At 40.1% G+C, this 22,483-nt stretch overlaps 1 protein-coding gene across 1 annotated transcript in view; it reads right to left on the bottom strand.

Annotated features, from left to right (window-relative positions):
• SMPD3 (sphingomyelin phosphodiesterase 3) overlaps positions 1–21,863 on the bottom strand; it is a 101,594-nt gene extending 79,731 nt beyond the window's left edge. The window contains exon 1 of the mRNA XM_030227676.2: positions 21,780–21,863. The gene's annotated coding sequence lies outside the window, so the exon portion shown is untranslated. The remainder of the gene's footprint in view (positions 1–21,779) is intronic.
• Positions 21,864–22,483: the final 620 nt, after the last annotated feature.

Here is a 22,483-nt window from a genome sequence, read left to right as displayed (position 1 = left end):
ATATGCAGCCATCACTGCAGTACTTCCAAATAGCAAAGAAAAACATAACACAGCAAGCAATTAGGGCTTGTCATTTGAGTTTCAAAGTTGCAAGAAGTGCCAGGGATTCCTGAGTGAGTTAAATTTTACAACTTTATCTCCAGTGAAAAACTGTAACTGGTGAAAATACCTATTATGCACAATGCAACCAGGTCACAGTTACACCCAAGAAGAAAGGAAACTACTTCTTGTCAATATTTTCCTGAACCACAGAAAAGTGCTATTGACATTCTGTCCACTAATTAAGACTCAAATCCCCTCTATTTTATCATAACTTATTCAGGCAACACCACTGGCACAAAATTACAAGACAATGGGATGAAGTCTCTATTTGCTAAACAGGCTGGATTGCTGCTTCTACCAAAGTCTTAATGGAACATAGATTTTTCCAGTCAAATCATTCTGTAATAGTCGCTCCCTGGAGATGTGCTTTGCAAGGAAGAGGAACAACAACAAACAGGAACACCCATGTGCAGCCAACCAGTTATTTCTGCTTTACTAAAATGAAGTATTAAGAATAGCGTTTTGCAACAGCTAAATTTGGAAAAACTTGTACAAACAGTAAAATATTTTCTTGGTCCAAAAAAATCTATGCATAGAATTCAGCTTGTATATGTGCTTGTGAAATTTCCAAGAAGTGTCAAAATTTGTTTCAATCACATGCAGCAGTGGAATATCAGCACAGTTGCATTTTCCTGATGACACATTCTGTGGGCAGAGTTTGGGATAGATGTGGCATGAAGATGGACAATTAAAACAGCGATCAATTTCCCATGCAATACAGAAAAACAGTCTAACATTCTTTTTAGTGATGATCTAATTTACTTTTGATTAACATCTCCTAACATAGTTGGAGTTAGGTTTTATTCCTTGTAAGATTCCAGCAAATTACAGGGATCTTTATTCTCTTAAAATAAAATATAGTCAGGGAGTTTACTCCCCATGGCTAAAGAGATGAGCTGGAAATCTATGCCATGTAGGCCCTAAAAATAATCACAGATGATACAAAGAGAAAAACTGAGAAAATTTTTCAAAATCTAAGTGACTTATTTGGGGCTTAAAAGTATAACATTGTTCTTAAAAAATTCATTAGGTCAACAATGCTGGAGAAATATATTTCCTTACAAATTTTAATCTACTTACTTGTAGTACTCCTGTCTAGGAGATCAGTAGGAATTGCTCTCTGTTAATCACAGTTTATCCAAGTCACCTATTAGCAAATTAAGCTTTTGAAGTTATGAATAATATTTCTGTACAGTCTCAAAGAGTTAGTAGTAATTTTGGCCAAAGGAGTATTTAATATTTTATAAAGAACATAACACAAATAAAAATAAATAGCACCTTCCATGTCTTGAATTACTAATAGCTCCAAGGATTCACATGGTATTTTTCAAAGTAATAGAGCAAAAGACTGATGTTCATAGCTCCATTAGAAACATTTATATGCAAAACACTGCTTTTTCCCATCATGAATTTCTTTTAAGATTCATTATTGCCCTGTAGCACATTTGTCTGAAAAGAGACTCTAGGGAGATGACACTTTCTTTGGTTAGCATTGTTGTAGCTGACAGAATGCATAAAAGGCAAAATGCTTTCTCTTCAACTTTCAGCCTGAGCCCATCAAGTGCAGAATTTCTCAGCCTCTTCTCATCTTGAATTCTGGATTTTGAAGTTTACAGAATAATTGTAGGTTTCCAGCAGAATACTTCTGGCACATAGACCATTCAAGCTCACAAAAATGCTACTGGTGTCCTAAATACCACTGATAAAAAAACTTGATCTTTCCATTGTAGACATGTCAGCCTGATTAAAAATCATTGCATATTCTTAGAATTAATGCAGATTTCCTTATGAAGGAATGATTCCTGAAGGCACCCCACACTTACCTTCCTATGAAAAAATAATTCATACCTGGAAACAATTTTTTCCTTCTCTCTTGAAGTGGTATTATAGGCCCTTGCCTGGATTTCTGGGTCCTGCTGTGTTAAACACTTGTACAAAAAGCCAATCTCTATTCTGAAGAGCTTACAGAATATTTTATTTTATTTTTAGAAACTGAACAGAGTCACTGGAAAATACAAGTGAACATCACGATAAGCACTGTTTAAAGTCTTTACAGGTATCACAGCAAATAAGAGTTTCAAAGGACTTCAAAGGAAGAAAGGTGACCCCAAGAAATATTTAGAAGCAGCTTCTTCTAAACACAAGGAAAGGTCAAACAAAACAGGCTTGTTAGAAAGCTGGATAAATAAACCACCAAGACTCTTTGCTGACCTGTACTTCAGAATAAAAACAAAAATCAAGTGACACAGTAGATAAGCCAGAGCAGACCAGAGTTAATCAGCTGGCAAGGTCCCCTCACTCGTGTGCTGTAGAGGCAAGCAGGAGAAGCACACAGTGTGGCTGACTCCAGAGCCAAGCCAGTGACCTCAGTAGCAGAGCTCTGCACTGATGGCAACTGCACAGAATGGGATTCAAGGTTCACAGGGGAAGAGGCTCTTCTCAGAGTGTGGGAGAAGTCTGGAACTTGGAAAGGTTTTTGGTGGTACTGTTTCTGTGTTTGCTCCAGTTAAATGCAAGACACTGTGCTAGATTTTTTAAGGCAACAACATTTAACATTTAATGTTACCCAAAAGTTCAATACTTTTAAAAACCCAAAAATTTGTTTCATTAACAGAGGCACTTCAAGCTACACCTATACTGTCTCTTCACCCCTGGGTCATCAGGTCCTATAAAAGCCCCATGAATTGAGAAGTCATCCAGAAAATAAAGGTCTATAAAGGTCAGGAGAACATAAGTACCAGAAATACACTTCATCATTTCCTGGGACAGGAAAAAACCCAGAGTTGAACATGGAGTGTTATCTGGCCCAGACCTGCAAATGAGAGGCACCTGAGCTGGCATGAATTGAAGCCAGTGCAGCCATGTGGTGTGGCTGTGCTCATGGGGACACCATGGGGCACAATGTGACTGCAGCACCAGGGGAAAGCTCCCAGGCTCTGCAGGCTCTCCCACCTTGCTGCCAGCGTGAGTCACCATCCACAGCCAGCTCAGCAATTCTGCACTGCACTGCACTGCTCAGTTATGCACCAACAGCCAGCCATGCTCACCAGTAACTGCAGCCATCTGGTTCCCTTTTCCAGGCCCCCACTGAAAACATTTCTGACATCAGCACTGTCTCCATAGCACCTAGAAAACTTCAGTGATTTTTTCCAGAAAGCAAACCAGAGCAGAAAGCTGGACAAATTTAAATGCAAGATGACATTTCATAATTTAATAATATTCTAAATGGCAAGAAGTAACTAAACTATGTACAAGACCATTTTTCATCTGTTCACAGAACTTTTGACATGGCCACCGTGAACCTTTACCAGAAAGGATTGGCTTGCACTTTTTCCTGTATGCTAGTCTGCTATATGTGTTTTCATGGTATTTTGTGCACTTGTCACTGGCACCTCATGCAGCCATGAACAGTTAACTAAACCAAGGCATTGATGCAGCTAAAAAACTGTGTAGCAGCACTGATTTTGATCATCTTGAAACTGAGCCTCCCCAAAGTACTACACAGCACCACAGCACACCACACTACAGCTAACTACTTTGTTATCTTTATGTAACTACTTGTAGATAAATTGGTAAGAGGAAAAAAAGAGAATCTAAATGAAACTCACTATTACTTGCTGTTCTGCCAGTTGACAGCTTTACTATTTACATTGCACTGGATCAGTTCCTGTCAGGACACCTCAACTTTCAGATACATCCTGAAGAAAGAATGTGCAACTTTTGCCTCTGCTTTTATCGGTTTCTTAGATTTCACTTTTTCTCTACCAGAAGCTGTTTCCCTGCTGTTCAAGTTTATTCCATTTACTCTAGCCATCACTCCTCTGTGGGTCTGTTCTTCCTTGAGAATGAAAATACACATCCCTGTGAAGCAGTATTAAACTATTCAATTCAATGTAACTTACATGGACTCTGCCTCCTACTGACAGTTAGTATCCTGCTGCTTCCTCTCAGGCCTTCAGTTCGCTGCAGCATATTCAGAACAGTCTCAATAAAGTCATCTTACAGCAGGTGCAGCTTCTCTAAAAATGTATCCTGTAGGATCACATAACAGTTACTGGCACAAAATTCTACTCACACTAGAGAAGGGACATTTTGGAAAGGCAGAGAAAGTTAGTTTTTAATATCTTAAACTACAGAGCACAAATAAATTGATTAAATAACAATGCTAGTAAATATCTGTGTTTTCTAGAGTACATTTGACACCAAGTATTTTTTTCAAAACTGAAAGAACATTAAGCACTAAAGCAGAAAGTTTCAGTCCATATTAAATTATTTTAAACTGTAGCTTAGACATTACTCTCGCAAGTTAAATAAATATCAAGATAACAAATTGCTTGACCTTGTTTCTATACAAGTAGCATGCAGTACATAAAACTATAGAAATTGTAGATATCTGCACCCAAGACACATCCCAGCAACTGCACAGTGATGCTCAGCACAAGCCCTTCTTGGGGACTCTTTCAAAGTAGCCCCTTATGACAAACAGCCTTTTGGCAGGTATCAGTGTAGTAGATTTTTTTCCCTTTTGCCTCATGCAAAATTCTCACTACACCATTCTGGATGTGTACCCTTCATTACTAGGTCACTTCTCACCTTCATGCCTGTAATTGGAGAGTAATGATGCCATAATGGGCTCACAAAGTCAGAGAGGAGCAAGCTGAATCAAATCCAGTGTACTAACCTCACCAAATTAAATTTTCATTTGTAGAAGGACATTCAAGGGATACAGATGTAAAACAGACCTAAGTTACCCACCCACTCCAAAAGTGTGACAAAAGGATGCTCAGTCTTACCATAAGCACATCAAATTGCCTTTGTCCAAAATGAGGCTTATGAGTCTTGTGAGACTTCTTTAGCCTTGAGATTTTTTCAACACAGACTAAACACACTAAATAATTAGTAAAAATATATATATATTTTAAAACACACTCTTTCCCAGCTGTTTATTTACCACTGTGACATGCCATAAAGGACTGAGAGAAAGCACAGTGATCAAGTCAGGTGCCAGGGAAAATAGCTTTGGGAACTGCAGAGTAGGACAGGCTCTGCTTTGCCATTTCAGTGTACAAGTTCTCTTTCTAAAAAATATACCAACCACGAGATGAAATATTAGCAACTGCTATGTGGAATTGAAATCAGTAAATATAGAATCTGTATGGCACACTGACTTCAGAAGACCCATTACATGTGTTTTATTAGTGTGTACATATACAACAGTACAAGGACAACAACCTCCAGAACTTTGTGGCCATGGCTAAAAGAAAGACAAAAACACTTCTCAAAGCCTGGCCAAAATCTTCCACATTAAACTTACCTGCTATTGACACCAACAGAGCAGAATAATGACACAGCAGGACAGTAAAGTAACAAGTAAAATGCAACCTCCATTCAACCACTCTGAAAAAATGGAAGCAAAATAGGATTGTACCTGGACTCACAGAGCAGTGACTGTTTATGGGCAGCTCCCTTCATGCAAGTTTTTTCAATCTCTACAATCACCATCTTATTCTAATTTATTAATGTTTTTAAAGCCTAGAGTTCACTCCAGCTAGCACTGGCAAGCTAGAAATAGCATGATGCCTTAATCTCCAGTTCAATTTTATGAAAGGTCTGGAAAGCAGCTATCTCAAGAACAGCTCATCTCTTTTCTCTTATCACCTCTATGTGAATGTCTCTGAATCTTACTGCTCTGAGAGGTACCAACTCAAATGTAGTAATTTTCAGTTTATTTTCATTTGTTTATCAGAGGTTCACTCAGCTGTTCTATAAATGCAACCCTAGCATGTAGACAGGTATCCCATACTTCCTGCATGAAAATTACAGCATTATTGTTTGCTTATCCTGGATTATTGAAGATCCTTATTTCAACTGTGCAAACACAGCAGGAAAGTAGTACAGTGTGTGCAAAAATAAAGCTCTGTTTTGGTTTGTTTTGTCTTTTCTGCTCAAAAGGCCACAGAAAATTATTGGTTTGTTTCCTCAGCTGCAACAATTAATAATTCATTCTTCAGACATTGATTAAGAGACAAAGACAAGGCCAATACATTGCAGAAATGGACACTACATTAATTTCAAATAAAAGGAATTATTTGAAAACAGAAATAGAAATCTTCTGCAGTAATCTGTAATAGTAAGTGACATAACTAGCCAGAAAGCCCACATAAATCAATATTATCACCTTCTAACAGCTCTGCCAGGAAAAAAGATGGCCCATGGTTGATTTAAATTTTTTTCTCCAACACAAAACATTCATTTTGTTCATACTGTTACTATTTTAACATAGGACTCAACACTGCTAAATCAAATTCAGTAGAATTCACACCATTGATTACAGTGATGGACAATCAAAATGTTCATCCCAGGTCAGAAGGCAGCACAACTCTAGAAGCAGTGCTGTTATCTCAGAACTCACAAAATTATTACCAACAGCTATAGTACATTTAAATTAATGCATTTTCCTCTTGTGGCTTCCCAAACACATAGGACATTTTTGCACTCTTATAACCAGCATTTATAGCTTCCTTTCACAGCAGCTTTTACTTTAAATAAACACATCCAGAACAGAAGTAGCAAAACCATACTTGTTCACTGTGAAATCCTAGAAAACTGTTTGGCAACACATACCAACTTATAACCCTGTCTTACTCATACTCTGTGCTCTGGGTGGCAGTTTTGGGGTACTGAACTGAGGGGGGGGGGAGCTGTACAGCTATTTTTTTTCTTGGAAGTGCTATTACTGCCCTCACAGCATTCTAAGAATGTCACGCTTTGCTACAGAGACCAGATTTTCAACAAATCAGTTCAGTTAGGCACAAAATCAAAATGGACAAATCTTCACAAGAGCTCAGAACAGTCAGTGCTAACCTCTTTCGAAAATCTGCCCCAATTATAGATGCCAAGTACTTGAAAACCTGGCTCCAAGCTCTTAAAAATCAATTTTCATATGTTCAAAATCAACACTGCAGTCACTAAAGGAAGTCCTGACAGTGTTTTTCTATCAGGGGAGGAACAAAGTAAGAGGCAACCTAGGACATACAGAGAAAATCTACTGAATAAGTCTATTTGTAATCACAAAGCTTATTACTACTGCTACATTTACTGGCACCATCCACTTTTGGGTTTAGCCTCTTTTTTATTTCTATATTAGTCTTTCTGAGCCAGCACTGAGCACATCTTCCTTTTGCCAATTCCTCACTGATAACAGCCTGAGGTGTTGCTACAGACAGTAGATAGGAGCCAGAACAATGAGCTGGCCTGAAGGAAAATGTAGCAATCCCTCACACCTTACTTTTCCTGTAACCAAATCAGGTTCAATGTCTGTAAATTATCCCAGCTTACACACCATGGGGGAAAAAAAATAAACAGACAAAACCAGAATATTCATCCAACTGTAAATTTATACAGGTGTGAAAGAGAACGTAACCATTTGCTATTTATGTGGGCTAGAATGGTATCACTTAGCTTTAACACACACCCCAGAATTCACTTCCTAAAGTGTTGTGCAAAATGAGACTGAATTACACATTTTAAAGCTTTCACAGCTTTGAACTTTAATATAAAATATGAAATACCAAGGCCAAAATTCTACCTTTAGCACAATGCTTTGTCCCAAAGACACGAATAAAAGTTGTTCTGTTACTGGAGTTTATTTGAGGATATTAGAATTCAACAGTATAGTAGTTGTTTATGTTTCTGTGTTCAAATGTAAAACTGAAATGACAGTTTTGTCCACTTCATATAGTTGTTACACTAGAAAGTCACTTTCCATTAGTTCTCTGAACTGCCACATAGAAACAGAACCATCATTTTCCTGCTGTGACCAGAGCTATAAGAAGTCTCCATGCATCTGTTAAGGAACTCTTCCCTTTAAAACATATGCATGAAGTGCTTGGCTTTTTACTTCTGCCACCTGCCCTGATAATTTAAACACTTCATTTTCCTAACAAAAACTATTTTTACTGTGGTCACAAATACAGACTTTTCAAAGAGGCAATGTTAATTCTAGCTTATCTAAATGTAGATGATTCTTAGGAGAAAACAAAACCATATGGGATTAAATGTAAAACCCTTCTAATACCCTGGTGTATAATTACATTATTCATTAGCAAGTAACCTCAGGTGGGCATAATTTAATGTTTCCTTCCTGTCCCTTGAGCAAACACAACACAGAATAGCTAATCATTTTGATCCCAAGATCCTAAAGCCCCAATAAAAGCTGATGGAAGCTTACAGAAGAGCTACCCCAGGCCACTCGAGGATTAAGAGTGCTTACCCAACTCACAGGTTCACTCACTTAAGAGGGAGAGGATGGCAGATCCATGTGCTTCCATCATTTCTCAGTAATTTCAGAGGAGAGACATTGTCCTGCAACACTTACTTATCATTTGGTGCTGGTTTTGTCTAGCTCCCCATTTTGTGGGCTGGGCTGGTCCCTTGTGAGATGTCCTGAAAATGGGCACATCTACCCTGAGCCTCCCCCCACATCTCCCTTCAAGAGAAACTGCAACCAGGCTTTGATTTCAGCTCAGTGCAGCCTGGGTAAAGATCTGCACACCGACAGAAAAGAATTATCTATTAAAATAATGCTTAATAATCTATTCTATAATGTTTAATATCTATTAATAACAAATTACTTAATAAAAAATTTATTACTTAATAAAGCTACTAAAACTGTTTGTTTCATACTGCCTAGCAGGGTTTATTTCCACAACGCAAAGGCTGAAGAAAGTGAACCAAGAGCTTTACAAGCAGAAGTCCCACTCTGAGGAGATGACCCACGACATCCAGACATGGCAGCTGTGTCTCTCGCTAACCGGCCTCTCTCAGCTGCTGCTGTTCCTGTGCTTCTCCAGGCTTTTCTCTCATTCTCCCTCCTTCTGCAAGGCTACCATGACACGCCCGAGCAGAGCAGCGGCTGGCGCAGGCTCTTGAGGCGCCTCGCCCGCCCTGAGGGAGCCGCTGACAGCGCGCTCGTCCGCCCGCATGTGCTGCTGCACGGCCCCGCTTTCCCGCCACGCAGGCTCTCATTGGCTGCCAAGCAGCGGGGGCGGAGATGAGGGCAGCTGATTGGCTGCTCGCAGCAGGGGCGGGGCCCCACGGGGAGGGTGGGGCCTCACGGTGAGGGCGGGGCCTCACGGTGAGGGCGGGAGCGCGGTGTGAGGGCGGGGATGTGGTGTGAGGGTGGGGATGTGGTGTGAGGGCGGGGATGTGGTGTGAGGGTGGGGATGTGGTGTGAGGGCGGGGAGCATGGTGTGAGGGCGGGAGCGCGGTGTGAGGGCGGGGATGTGGTGTGAGGGTGGGGAGCATGGTGTGAGGGCGGGGATGTGGTGTGAGGGTGGGGAGCGTGGTGAGGGCGGGGAGCGCCGTGTGAGGGCGGGGAGCGCCGTGTGAGGGCGGCGGCCGCAGTGAGGGTGGGGAGCGCAGTGTGAGGGTGGGGACGTTCAGGGCCCTGAGGCGGCGATAGCTCAGGGGGTTTGGCCAGAGATTCTGCAGTTCCCGGGAGCCAGGTGCTCTGGTGAAAGGTCAAGCGTGAAATGTCCGTCAGTGTTCTCCTCTAGATGAAGTGTGATCTGCATGTTATTCATCTCAGTGTTGTATTTGTTCGAAGATAATGTTGGCCTCAAATAAAGTGTCAGTGCCCTCTTGAGGAATAGCCTCGCTTTACCGTACCTGTATCTTGCTAATGCTATGCAGCAAACTTTCAACAACACAGTTCTTAAACCAGGGGAAAAGGTGCCTTTACTGATAATAATGAATAAGCCCTACTACCTTTTTTGATGCCTGACTCGAGTTCCTCATAATTATACTGGCTTTTTGCATTAATATGTGATCTATAATGTTTTGGAGCTGTCCCATACTGTTTATTTAATTAGCTTGCCTGGCCTCTTTATTAAAATCTTTCTGCATCTTGAAAAGTAATCTAATTTCCCAAATACCAGAAAGATAATCATATTCTGGATGAATTTTGGAATGATTTGTAATATTCTACTTGTCTATGCCATAGTCGTTTTTCTACTACAGTAGTGGTAATAGATTCATCAGTGCTTAAAGGATTTCTGAAGATCTGTCCTCAGCAATGAGCTGTTTTTCTTGAACTGTACAGCTTAAACACTTATTATACAGTGCACGATTGATGAAAACAACATGTACTTCAGTGTGTGGTAATGCTAAATACAGAAACATCATCACAGAACTCAAAAGAAGGATGCACATTTCCTCTTGTTTTCAATGACTGGCAGTAATGGGCTGGAAAATAATAAGGAAAAGTAATAGAAAAGGCCAACTTGGCTAACTGAAAGTTAACGTAGAAACTTTTTTTAATAAGGTGCTCTTTTGGGATACTATTCTAAACCTCCTTTTTCTGTAAGAACTATTTCTCCTCATGATGGTATCAAAATTCAAGATCAGTTTTCATGAGACCTCACAACCTTCAAGATCAGTTTTCATGAGACCTCCTTGTGCATGCAAAGCTGTTCAGTTCTCAAACTTGTTCTTCCTACAACCCCTAAACCCTGTGCATTTAATTCACTCCATTTTCAACAATATGTTATGGCCAGATTTTTCAAGGGTTCTTTTCATCAGTGTAAAGAGAAGTATTGTACTAAAAAATATTTGAAAGTAGGTGGAGACTTGACAGCAAATATTTAGTGGGTTTCAAGATGCAGGTGTTGGAGTTGACTGTTATGAATGTCTGGAATGTTACTGATAGTAAATCTGTAGCTGTGAGAAATGCAAGCTTTGTGGAAACTATTTTATTCCTAGTAGACAGATTTAAATTGGGGAGGAAGGGTGAGGTGATGTCATAAACATTTGCTTCTGATACTGTTTTTCATATTGAATACAAGAGGTAGTCTTTGCAAATGAATGCTTGGTGATATAGTTATCTTTTAAGTGCTTATGCCTATTGAGCATTTCCTCACTTGTAAGATCTCTTTTTACTCATGTAGTTTCACATCTCTGAGCTATTTGCTGCTGTTTTTTAAGGTAATGACCTTTTAATACGTCCTTTGTCTATTTGCTTCTCTGCTGATGCAGAACTGTCAGCTTGGGGCCCTATACACTGCCTGCAGTTCAGCACACCATCGACATTTTTATAGAAACTGTTGAAATTGTGTGATTCTGCTCACTTCACTTGCGTGCTTGGCAGCAGTCCCTTCATGGGTATAGCTGTTGTTTTTCCTCCCTACTGAATGTTCCAGCTCTTGCAGTGTCAGTTCCTTCACCAGCCATCTGTCTTGCTGGCTCACTCACTATCTTAACAGCTCTGCTCAGACTAGATGTAAGTCCTAGTGAGTATGCCATCAGCTGTTAATTTTTTATTCAAAAGCTTTTAAAACAATTGTTGCTGCACATGAATTTCCTACATTTCAATCCTCTTGATCCCATCATTGGGTCTTAATGGTTGCTTTCTTCTGCATCCTCCTTATTACAGGTTCCTTTGCAAGTTGTTTGTCTATCACTTCACTTTTTTTCCTGAAAGTTTTACAGTAATTTTGTTCAATTTGACAACTTGTCCCTGAATTCTGTCTGGGTGATTGCATGTCTCAATGCAAGGAAGGCCTAATCCAGTTCTTTTTGTGGTGGCACAGTAACTCTACAATCACTGCAAGAAGCATCCAAGTAGTTTCAGATATTACACAAGTCAGGTAATAGCACCTGAGAAGTGTAAGATTGTTACCTTTTGTCAATAACTTAGATAATAACTTCTCTGTGGTGGTATCAATGTTACAGATAGGATAGATTGTCTCATAGCTCAGGGGCTGGCATATTGCTAAACAATCTAGCAATATTTTTGATGAAAAGTTCTATTTGCTTGTAAGCCAGTCAGGTCTGGATGCAAAATTACCTTATGAAGCCCTGAGAGTACAGTATTCCTTATTATAGTAGCAGTTTGGTTTATTTTTATACACTATACTTGCTTTATAATCTTCCAATAGCTAAGATTCAGTTAGATAGTGTTGAGAGCTTTATAAACAACTGCTTGGGTTTAGCTCAATTTTCAGTTTAGAAAGGAACCACACAGATAATAATTTCAATAGAGATACAGCAGCTTTTCTTCTTTTTAATGTATATTGATAATTCTTTCTCAGACCTTCTGCTCCTTTCCTGGACAAACTCAAATATTGTTTATTGCTAGTGCCAATTAGTCAGCCAAGCATCTGCAGCTAACAGCTGTCCACAATGAAGAAGCCCCAGAAGATTAAAACTCCCAGTTGATTTGCATGTTAGATGTCATTGTTTATAATCTTCTGGATTTCTCCCACATTTAATGTTTCTTAATGATAAAGAAATCTGAGTGTGCTTACAGTAGCAACTAATAATTAGTGAGATGGATTTTATGTCCCCACTGTACTTAAGATCTCCATGATAAATTTAGACCTGTCATTTAATGCCTTTCATGAGGGGCTGTCCATCTGAGAAAGGCTTGCTTCCAAAATAAACATTGCCACTGAAACAAGTCTTCTCATAGTGTGATGCTCTTATGCTGGTAGAAGTGTGTTCATAATACATTCATCCCTTCTGGGCTAGAAAGTTAAAGCTGTATTACTACATTGGTAACAGAATTTATGCCAGTGTAATAAGTAATGCCAGTGGTACAGAAAAGTTTTACTAAGTTACACAGTGTTTTTCTGCCATTGCTCAGGCCTTTTTTTCCTTTGTGCACAGAAAGTGAAAACATTCAAGACAGCAGCATAGATGACAGTGAGAGTAAATTTATTTTCTGTCTTTGTCCTAGGCAAATCAACTCCCTGATTCCAGAATGTGACTTCCAGTACAGCAGCAGTGACAGGAGAGATTGTCTCCAAAACCCTATTAAATGAGGTACTCAGGTGTGATCATGGCAACTCCTAAGATTAAATATAACCGGCAGAGATAAAGAAATTTGCAACTGTCCAGAAATCTTCAACAGTGACCTGGTTACTAATATACTTTTTCTCTCATTATGTGAAGCTACAGATGTCTTATGCTAAGAAGAGCAAGTATCCAAATCCAAGGAAGCTGCAGAAGAAACTGGTGAGTTACAACTTATCTTCTTTTCTTGTTACCAGGATATCCTCTGTAGTCTGGGTTCAAGCCAAGCATTACCCCATGAACATTGAGGAATGTCATTGTTGTTAAGTGAACACACCACCTGTGATAAGTTACTCTGCTTAAAATAACTTGTAAACTGGTTCAGAAGAATAAAACTATTCACCAGAATGTGATTGGAAGGGTATTTTAAGAGCAAACAAAATCTACTTACATGCTAGGCTAGAAGGAGCTAGCTACTACTTAGCATGCTATTAACTAAAAGGAATCTCAATTAATTCCCTCTTAAAAAAAAAAAAAAAAAGTTAGGCCTCACAAGATTTCAAGATTTCATGCTTTAAAATAATCTCAGTTACCAAAGAGAATTCCTAACACACCAGCTGGAATTTCCACCAATATAGTTAAGGAAGTGTGAAGTGAATAAAACCTCAATTTTTATTAGGCTAATAAAATCTTTCCATCATGGCTTTGGTTTCATCATAGTTTTTACATTGTATTATAGTTAAATAGATTTACATTTTATCAAAACTATGTGAGTAAGTCACACCCAGTTGGCAAGAAATGCTCATTGCAACACCCTAAAGTAATAGGAACATCACTGTGTTGAGTTTACTATTTTTTTTCATACTTTTTAAAACAGAGCATGGCATGCTGTTCCATTCACCTATAATCTGCTCAGTAAGAAGCTAAATTAAGTGACTTTACATATTCTGTAAAAACAGCTGTGGCACAGATCTAAAGACTCTATAGGTAAGTTCTTAGTGGAGAAATCTGGAGCTGGGCCTTGCAGTGTTGTCAGAAGTAGCTCTTCAGAGGCAGATTATGAAATTAGAGCTGTAATCTCTGCCTGACATAGAGTTAATATGAAGCCATTCCAGGACTGAAGCTGTTTACTGGTTCTTCCATCTGTCAGGATTTTTCTAGCTTCTATGGGAAGGAAATACATTCATTTGAAACTGAGATTGCATGGAGGAAAACTTTCTTTGTGGCTGTGTTATGGAGCCCTTTTGAGGAATTGTAGGTAGCTGCTGGCAGACCACCAGGTGAAGGACTGAATGGGAACAATGGATATATTTATTTACATAACTAAACAAACTAAAAATCCTTTTCCTCCTCTTAGGTGTGACATTGGAAACTTGTTTGTGTAAGTGTGAGAAGTAATAGTTAAAAGCATTAAGTCATGAGGAGAATGAGACACTGACATTGGGAGATTTTTTTCTTTTGTTCTTTCTTTTAGGACTGGGCTTAGCTGACTAAAGTTTAATGTGTGAAATCTGCAAGGTTAATGCATAAGCTAGACTTGAAGGACCTTGCCATTGGGAAATAATGAAAGCAAGCATTGTCTCAGCTGGTTGAGATGAACATCACATATTTGCTGTAAATTACTTGTGAAGGCTCTCTTGGGAAGTCCAAAGAGTCAACATTAGAAAGAACACTTACTTTGTGCTGACCTAGTGGTCTGATAGGGTAGAGTTCTGTATCTATACATAGATTCTTTCGTGTTCCACACCCTTTTTCTTACAGGACTATTGCAATTAGGTATGTGCAGCAGCAGCGTGTGCGCTATGCATCAGAAAAACTTTCAACAAATGTGTCTATGTTCAATAAAATTTAGCTGTGCCTGTACTTTTTCACCCTATTTCCACAGGATACATTATGTTTTGCTTTGGAAGACACAAAGAAAAGGATATTGGGCTACAGCTGAGGTTCTTAGAAATTATTGGGAAACTGTTTTTTAAAAAGTTGCAAATACCTTCTTCTGTCACTCATGTTATTTGAAAGCTAATAGTTTAACAAGAAAAGTGAAATGGCAAGTTCAGGCCTTCTCACAGTGAATAAAAATCCTTTTATATCCAAGATATTCCCATTTGTTTATAGCAACATACACTGGAATTAGGTTTGCCAGGCTGTGGTATCCAACTTCCTGTGCTTCATTTCCATTGTACATTGTCCTTTCAAAGGAATGTTTATCATATAGCTGATACCCTGGCAGTAAACAGAGTAATTTACATAATTGCACCTTATCAGGACTAGATTCTTTCAGTAATTTTTCCAGCTTTGCTGTGGGAGTAAGGAACATTTCTCCAGGACTACAATCAATGATGGGTTGGTTTTAGGCTATAGTCATCTTTACTTGCTCTGTCTTGCCATGCTTGCAGAGTAACAACAGCTTAAAGCTCTATCATGAGAAAAGGGTGGTATGTGCATCCCCTGGGACTAGCAAGGATCCCCATCTCCAGCCTATGCCAGCAGTGTCTGTATCCACCTGCACAGGAATTCATATTGCCAGGGTCTCTTCTTCACTCTCCTTTTCTCTCAAAAAAGCATTAAGGAATTCCAAGAAGGGTTTTATCCTTCTTTTCTCTCACTCATGGCAACAAAAGAACACCAACTGCTCTCTATCCTCTGACTAGATCTACTAAGAAATAATAAACTTAACAAGATTCTTATCTTTCTTCATTTTTCACTGCCAATTCCTTAGCTTGGATAAGAGACTCCTGTCCATGCAGGGTTTTCTAGACTCTCCCTGTCTTTTCTTTCTGCAGGTAGGGTCATCCATGGAGTTCAGCTTCAAGCTCAATGAAGGACTCCTAGAGGAAAAGCTATAAATCTCTGATCGCTCATCTGTATGGCAGTGCTGATTCCACAGAATTAACTGTGATGAAGGAGTCAGGAACTGAGTATTTTCTCTTCTAGTCTGTGATATTTGAAGTGTTTCAGGGCACACTTATAACTCTGATGTATTTTCACTTGTCATTTCTCACTGAGACAGAATTTCTCATTGTTTTCAATGACAGACAGCTCTGCTTAGCCATATGGGAAGGATGCAGTAGCCTGTACAGAAAACTACAGCCCCTCAACAGACAGCTGCTTACATTCCTTAGATATTATCTCTTCCCAGAAAGGGTTAAACCCTACTTTTTTTCCAGACAGTAATTCCTTAGTAAAATAGGAAAAGAAAGTTTCACAGCTTGCTGATCATGAATTTTCCTGCTAGCCTCTTTGCAATGCAGTTACCCAAAAGAAATCTATGGAATTTTACCCCTTTTTCCACATGGCTGTACCAATGTTTGGAGTAAGTGAAAATAATAAAATGACCATTCAACTCTTCTTTTGGCAGAGAAAAGATTGAAGCAAGACACTGCTTAAAAGTGAAAAGCTTCAGCTGTGCCTGAAGCACAATATAGGTGGGAAAGAGCTAAAAAAATCACCAAAACCCTGTTGTTAAAGCAAAACTGTTAATCAATGTTAACTCATTTAGAAATAGTCAAGAGGGACAGATGGAATCCAGTTATTATCTCTCTTTTACTTGAGTCAGTTTTAAAATATATTGAAGCTTGTGTACTTTTGAGTGGCAGATATGGCTTGTCACTTTAAAGGGTATTTTTGCTATTTTTAATACTGAAATAGATTGAGGAACAGTAGTTCCTCAACAGAAGTCTTAAGTACCTCAGAGAAAATACTTGTCTTGCATTTATTATCTCAGCTTTCAGATTTAAGCAGCTATATGTGGTTAAACTTTGAAATTATGTAACAGTAATAGAATGCTGTTCAAGTTGATGCCTTTTAGAAGACAAGGGAGTGGGGGTAGGGGTGTGATTGTACAATAAACCCACGTTAAACTTTTTTCCTTAACTGTACTCCTTGAGACAGCAATCAGCTACCCAGAACAGAGCCCAGAACATGCTCTCTGCAGTTTACTCTGAACTCATAGTGCATCTTGTGGGGTTTTTTCCCCATAAGACAGTGATATAAGTCTAAGCATTGATGTAATTCATTTTTAAATCAGATTTTCTCAGCCTGCGTTGTTTAATTGTTACCTGTTCCCTGGTAACATATTTCTAGAGTAAACATCCTCTTATTATATGAAGAATATGCATTTTTAATTATCTCAAAACTGAACTGAATTGTTAAATCTTGTTTTTATTCTGCAGTTGAGCTGTGTCATAGGTCACACACTACTTTCCAAAGTGAAAGTTTCAACAGATGCTGTGTGAATCATGTTAACAAAGGGCACCTTTAAAAATAATTCCCCATACTTTTAGGATGCCAGTTTAATGTCTTTCTGCTTTGTATCAGTGATTCTGAAGTTTTAATGCACTTCCAAAGCAAAGATAGCAAACCATGTCACCAGAGCAACTCTACTGCAAATGTAGCAAGAATAATCCTTTTATGTTGGCACAAAGATAAGTGGACAGGCAGAGGATAAACTTCTTGTGAGTGGAATACTAGTTCTATATAGACTACTCTTCTTTTATAATTTCTGAGACACCTTGGTTCCAAATTTAAAGAAGACTGTATAACCATCTCAAATAGAAACTAATAGAAATTCTGTTTGTTTCAGAAATTTTCAATAATTTGGTCCTGTGTGTTTCATGTGGAATACCTCAGATGTCTGTATTTGCAAATTTTGTCAAGCTGCATTTTTTGAGGGCAAGTAGCAAGAAATCTAAAAAACCCAAGTGTAATTTTTTGATAGCAGACACAGCCTCAGACACATCTCAAAAAAAAAAATCTGAAAAATAACAGAACAAGTTGTTTTGTGCAGTTCTTGCAAACAGGTGCTAGTCCAGGCCTATCACCTCTGCTCTGTAAAACAGCAGGTGAGTGAAGAATGTGAACTATCAAGTATTAGGCCAGAGAGAATAATCATCACTGACAGAGAAGCAGGCATTCGCCCAGGCACTTACTCCCACTGAGGAGACTGGGGTCAGCTCACATAGAGTGAGCTTTCTGTTCTTTAAATATGCTTGTTAAAGCTCCAACTTGCAGCACAAGATTCAAGACTGAGAGATTTCTTAGTCTCCCTCACATTCACTGAAATTTTCTATAATCATAAAATTGCTTGTTCCTGCTTTAACTCAAGAGGATGTTTGCTGGTCACCTCTTTAAGGTATGACAGCATTCTGCCTCCTTTTAGAGTAAAAGCTGAGTGCTGACAGTAGAGCCCTCAAAGGGCAGAATGTGCATGACCAAGTCAAGAATCACCAAAATCTGGTGGCTTTCCAGGGGATAAGTACAACTGCATGTGCAGGGCTTGCCCTCTGTCCCATAGTTTTCCTCTTCTTGCCCCCATCCCAAGCACTAGAAACAAAGCTGAGTAGACCTTAGACAAGGAGGGAAATCTTGTATTCATTGCATTCTACATAAATACTGTCTCCAAACTGCCCATTTCTCAGAAACTACTTGTTCAACACAAAATAAAATGGAAGTGAATATTTCTGCAAATCTTGTCAGCATTGTGCTGTCAGCTCAAATTATGGATTGTCACTTTTTACAGCAATGTCACAAGTCAATCATAGTCTAACATTTCCCCAGATTTTGGAGTGGCTTTGACCTATGAGACATGAAAGTACATGATTATAGCAATAATGCCTGGACTGCAGCTACAATTGTCTTCTATTAGGGAGTGTTGTGGAGAACTTAAAACAAATGCTTAAACATTACAGTCAAATACTTAGAAGCTATACCTTCAAAAATCACTGAAAACAGTACTTGATACTTGAAGCAAGTCACTGGGATTGCTCCTTTTTCGTTAGCAGGTCCTTTCTTCTAAAATGAAGCTGTACATAATTGCTTATTGCAGTGTGCATTTAAATGCCTTTTTTAAACAGTAGACTTGGGAGTATCACATAACAATTTAAAGGCATTTATGGGGATAAGTAAAATCTAGTTATGTTTAATGCCAAGAATTGCTAGAATTCAAGTAGAAAATTGGCACTACACAATACCTAAAATTTTTTTTTCTGTTTTTAGAATTGTAGAAAATACATAAGCCATCTCAGCCATACCTAGGGGACAATATTAAAAAGACAGTTTGGTAATACAGAGTACTTTGATTCTCCATACCATATAAAGGTATGTGTCCTGTCATTCTCCCTCATATGGACAGCAGTTAAAAAGTCTCTGCTTTTCTATAGCACATGTTGACTATTAAGTATAGCATTTTTGTACAGATTATCCTTATAAGAATTTTTTTAATCCTTAAAAAACCCCTACCCTTAATATGTTGCTGTATAATGTGATCATAACAGTGGTTCTGACATTAAAATATATCCTGGTCAGGTTTCTGGGCAAGTCTTTTTGAAAAATAGACTTTTACTGAAGTGTAATGGAAACATTTCCATTACTTCAGCAGTCTCCTTTGGAAGTTAAAATAAACATTTCCACAAAGAAATTGCAACTTGAGATTTAATTTTCTGTGTTGAAGGCATGATAACTGGACACAGAAAGTTGCAGTGGATCCTACATCAGCAAAATATTGATTGTTTATTGCCCAAGCTGACATACAAGTAATTAGCAGAAATATTCTATTTGCAGTAGCCTTTAGCATAAACAATGTTGGGAAACATGAGAGTCCTTTCTAATATATTTTGGGAAGCCCAGATTGTTGGCTCTATTAAAAGCATGCTGCACTGGCTTCATTAGGACAAAGAAGCTTTGTCTTTGTCCAAACTGACCAGGTAGAAATAATAATGTGACAGTAAGCACAGAGTCTCAGTTTATGAATTATGGCAATGTAGGGGTGTGGTCAGAGCATGCTGCTTAGCTTTTCTCATATTTCAGTGGCTTCTTGAGGGCTCTTGCAGGCAGCAGCAACTGCAAACATAGAGCTGAAATGTCTACAATATCCTTCTCTTATAAAGCCTCTTATTCCTGCCCAAAAATTAGGACCTATGTTAAGGTTAAACAGTGTCCTTTTAAATGAGAAGCAAACTGCTACAGTGAGATACTCAGACTGGGTTAGACAGAGTATGCTATGGTTACCATCACTAAACAGAGCTGGATCTGTTAAGATAAAATGGTTGACTTGTCACTCTATAGTAATTGTTCTCTGTGGAAAAAATTCAATAGCATCGCTTAAATCACACATAGAGATCACGTGCTCTGAGGCTTCGATGGTTCTTAGACTAAAAGGCAGAGGTAGGGAGGAGCTGTGTCAGGAAATCTAATTCTGCTGGTGTGAGGGGAAGCTTGCCTTGCACACAGTCATGTGCACAAATTGATTTTTAATTTTACAGTAAAGCACTATTTTAATTATTAACTCAATTGATCCCTAAAAGGCTAGTGTTAAAAGCCAGATGTTATGCTCCTGCATTTCCAAGGTGCATACTGGAAGGAGAGCTTTTGGATGTGAGATGACTGTCAGACTGCATTCAATCTATTCAACTTCTTTTTATTACAGTAAAGCAGAAAATCTGTTAATCTGCAGCCTCTATAAGGCAAATTGAATGCACACTATCTTAGAAATGAATTGTATACCTGAACCCTAATAATTAGTACCAAAAAAATTTAAAAAACAAAGAAAGCCAAGTCAATGAAAATGGGAAGAACTATATTTCTGTCCAGACTGGAGAATCTAACATTATAGGAATTTATGTGAGTCTCACGGTTTTGCCTTTAACACTTACCTTACTACTGCCTGCAATTTTTTTTTCTGGCTCTTTTCTTCTGACAATGATACAGTAACATGGGGAAAGGAGATACTTAATACACAAAGAAATTCTAGATACAAGGCAGAAGTAAGTTGAGGCAAAGTGCTAAAAGTGTCCTAATTAGACTGCATTTGATTTTCTAATGGAAGCAATTTTTTAATCTTAGTTTGGTTCTTCAGTTTCTTTTGAAAATCAGCCCAGAAACTATAGAAGTTCCTTCTCTGACTCCATGCAGTCTCCTGGGTTAAACTTTTTTCAAAATCTACACCTGAGAAAAGTGCTGAGTTTCTGTTTTGCCAGGCTTCCCCTTCCCCTGCCACTCTCAGAAGGGTAAGTTAACCTGTCTTACCAACAACACAAAAAGGATACAGCTGTATCCTACTCAATTTAGGGTGAAACAGTCTTTTGATAGCTCAGGAATACTCACTGATCCTGTGACAGAAGGTGCTACACATACAAGCAGTGAAGAACACTTGCTGCTTGATTATGCATGGTTAATATGCTTGCTCAATTCCCTATTCATCAGCAAGCACTAAGAGGAAGCCTGAAGCATCAGGCATAACAGCACAATCCTTGGCTCTAAATGACTTCATGTAGGATGTAACTTGCCATTTGGCCTTAAATACAGTGGGATTTTTTCCTCTCTTTTTCTGCCACCTTGTCACAGAAACACTGTGGCTGCTACTCTGACCTTCTGCTTCTTGTCCTAGCTCTTCAGTGGGGCTGGTAATCCACACGAAAAGAAGTAAGAAATCATTGCAGTGTAAAATCTATACAAGCATTACAGTTAAGGATGGTACTCAAGGAAACCATTTTGCAGTCTTGACTATAGCACTATCTTACCTGTACGACAAACGCATCTTTTCCCCTCCTGAACCATGAGAATAGGAATGTGATTCCATGATTCCATTAATATACGTAGGGTTTTTTTCCCCCTACATCTAACTAAGTACAGATATTTGCAGTTAACCAGCCATCCCGCTCTTCCCTTCCCCGCTCCCCGGAAACTAAAACAACAAAACTACTCAAAAGGCATCTGGACCGCACCGCTTTGTTCCCCGCGGTCCGTCTCGCGGAGCTCGCTCCCTGCACACAACTCGCGCCTCCGGCAGCCTCCGGCTCTCGGCTCGGCAAGAGCCCCCCGAGCCGGCAGCTCCGAGCGGAGGGCGGGCAGAGATGCAATGCGGATGGGCGGGGAGGGAAAAGCTTTACCTGCCGCCTTCCCCCGCGGAGCCAAGGGCGCCTGGAGCTGCTGCATCCACGCCGGGGCGCGGCGGGCGGGCGGGCGCTCAGAACGCCTGGCGGAGGCGGCTGAGTGCCGGGGCCATTGCCGCGCCGGAGAGCGGTGAGACGGGAACGCCGCCGGAGCCTCCGTAAGCCGCGGGGAGACTCAGCACCTGGGCGCTGAACAGCTCCACGGAGCGCTACGGGCGGGGCCGGCGCCGCGCTCCCGCCCCTGGGCGCGGGGGGGCCGCGCTCCGCCCGCCGCCCGCCGCGCTGCGGCCGCCCCGCCCCGCTGCGCTCCGCGGGGCCCCGGCCCGGGCGGCGCCCGAGCGGAACGGGCGGCAGTGACCACGCTTCCCAGCCGCCCTGCGGAGAGGAGGCGGCTTCGCTCCGGGGACAGCCGGGAGGTGTAGTCCTGGCGCTTGTGGAGCGCCGAGAGCGCCGGCTCGCTTGGGCGGTGCCGGGGGCCGCAGCGCCGCTGCCCGGGCGGGAGTCCCCCCGGGAAAGCGCCTGGAGCCGCCGCACCCCGAGCAGCGAGCTCCGCCCGCCCGGAGCCCGCGGCTGCCCCGCACCGGGGTGTTGGCACTCCGGTGCTGCGCTTTGTGTAGAAACTTTCCAAAATGTTTGATTCTGTCCTTTTTGGTGGGGGCAGAAAAAACTTCTTTTTATTACAGGAAAGCATATTTCAGCCT

This window comes from Serinus canaria, chromosome 11 (genome assembly GCF_022539315.1).
Source record: "Serinus canaria isolate serCan28SL12 chromosome 11, serCan2020, whole genome shotgun sequence".
Taxonomy (NCBI): domain Eukaryota; kingdom Metazoa; phylum Chordata; class Aves; order Passeriformes; family Fringillidae; genus Serinus; species Serinus canaria.
This window is presented reverse-complemented; position numbering and strand designations above follow the sequence as displayed.